This window comes from Pinus tabuliformis, chromosome 4_2 (assembly GCF_031772625.1).
Source record: "Pinus tabuliformis cultivar Carrire ecotype Pingquan chromosome 4_2, CPIR1, whole genome shotgun sequence".
NCBI classification, from domain to species: Eukaryota; Viridiplantae; Streptophyta; class Pinopsida; order Pinales; family Pinaceae; genus Pinus; species Pinus tabuliformis.
The window spans coordinates 532,678,024-532,680,103 of NC_142304.1; positions in this window are offsets into that span (position 1 = coordinate 532,678,024).

Below are 2,080 nucleotides of genomic sequence, written 5' to 3' on the forward strand. Positions count from 1 at the left end.
TATGGGGTGAATTGTCTATTTGCATTGAGCTGAGAGTAACATAGCCATCTACATAGGATTTGGATACTAGTAAATGGAAATCTCAACAAGAGGTGTTTTAGCCATTTCTGTAAGTATAGTTGTAACTGCATTTTTTTACTTTGTATACATTGGGCCTTCCTTTGTGAAGTTTTCCAATGAAAGTTAGAGCTGAAGGAAAATGTGAAAGTGGGCCTCCCCAAGTAGTGGAGGTGATAGTGTTCAATTACTTTGTGAAGACAAAACAAACTCCTTTAGATTATTCAAGTTAAGTTTCGTGCTTAGATGTAAGTAGGAAAAAAAAAAAACCCAACTATCTTCGAGCAGAGGTGAGCATGATACTATTCTATGTATTATGCAATGGCTATTTAAAAGAAAAACAATTGCAAAAAAATCTTTAGGTGCCAATATATGCCTAGTCAAGGTTTGAACATGTGAAATTTCTAGGTGCTCATATATACCATTTCCATGGAAAAGGTAATTAAATTATGTGGTTGACCTTTATAGAAGGTGTGGATTAACAAAACACCAAATCACTAGCCATTCTACACTAGAAGAGTTGTTTTAAAAGGACACTGGAATGAGATTTAATCCAATTATCTATGCAAGCATTACAAAGCAATTTTTATCTAGTCTCTCTAGGTGCTAAAACATGTTGAATAACTACATCAAAGCTAAGCCAGAATTGAACCTTGCCTATCTATGAAGAACTCGTTGCTTCCCACTATAGAATCCAACCCCTTTAAACATTAAATTGGAAAAGATATAATGTAATTTATTAAAATTATACATGCATGTCATAAGACCATTTAATATAACCTCCGTAAATGAAATCACACATAAGATATAAATATAAATCACCACTTCTTATTAAAATAAATATTACAAACATATAATAATATTGAACTAGTAATCAATCACAAGGATTTGGGTGCCACAAACCAAGATCCTTATTATGTCCAAACAAAGATATACATGAGTAATATGATAGAGAAAATAAAAATTAATCTTAGGTTACTTTCACCCAAAAAAATTGCTTAAACATGAAGATATACTTTAATCCACTTATCTATACACAAGTCACACTTAACTAAAAAAGTCCACATATAAAGAATAGATACATCAAAAGTAAATCTTTGCTTCCCGTTATGAGATTCCACTAAAAACAAAGATGACATTTTATTAAAATAAATAATCATGAAATATTAATAACAGACAATAATATTGACTGGATAATCAATCAAAAGGATTGTGTTGCCACAAATGTCCTAGATCGTTAATAGGCTGGAGCCAAGATCCTTATTATGTCCCAACAAAGATATACATGAATAATATGATAGAGAAAACAAAAATTAATCTTTGAGGTTACTTGCACCGAAAAGCACTCCTTAAGCATGGAGATATGCTTTAATCCACTTATCTATACACAAGTCACACTCAACAAAAAAAGTCCACCTATAAACAATAGATACATCAAAAGTAAATCTTCATGGAAATTGAACTTTCCACTTATCTATACACAGGTAACACCAAAACAAGTCCACATAAACAATACATAGGTCAAAAGTAAATCTTTGCTTCCCCTTATGAGATTCCACTAAAAAGAAAGATCACATTTTGTTAATAATGTACCTGAAATTCTGAGCTCAATCTACGCTATAGATCTCAGTATACATGTAAACCAATCTCTTTCGTTTCTAAAATGCCAGAATGCTGATTTAAAAAAAACTATGTTCCAACTTAAACATAAATATCTAGATTCTTCCTTGTTTCATTACCTGCGCAGCACCTCACCTTCTTTTCACCACGCATGATATTTAACATCCACTTGTATAAAACAAAGAATAACCAACAGACACGATTATCTGAAATGGAAGAATAACTAAAACGCAGGTTTAACACGGCTTCAGGCATATAAAACAACTTCGATATATAATCATTAAAAAAAATAACACTATCTATCGGTCTACGAGCCAATTCCAGACCATCATACAAATACATAATGCACCTTTCGGCCTGTAGAATTTCTTCTACATTTCATCACCAAATCCAGGTTATAGAT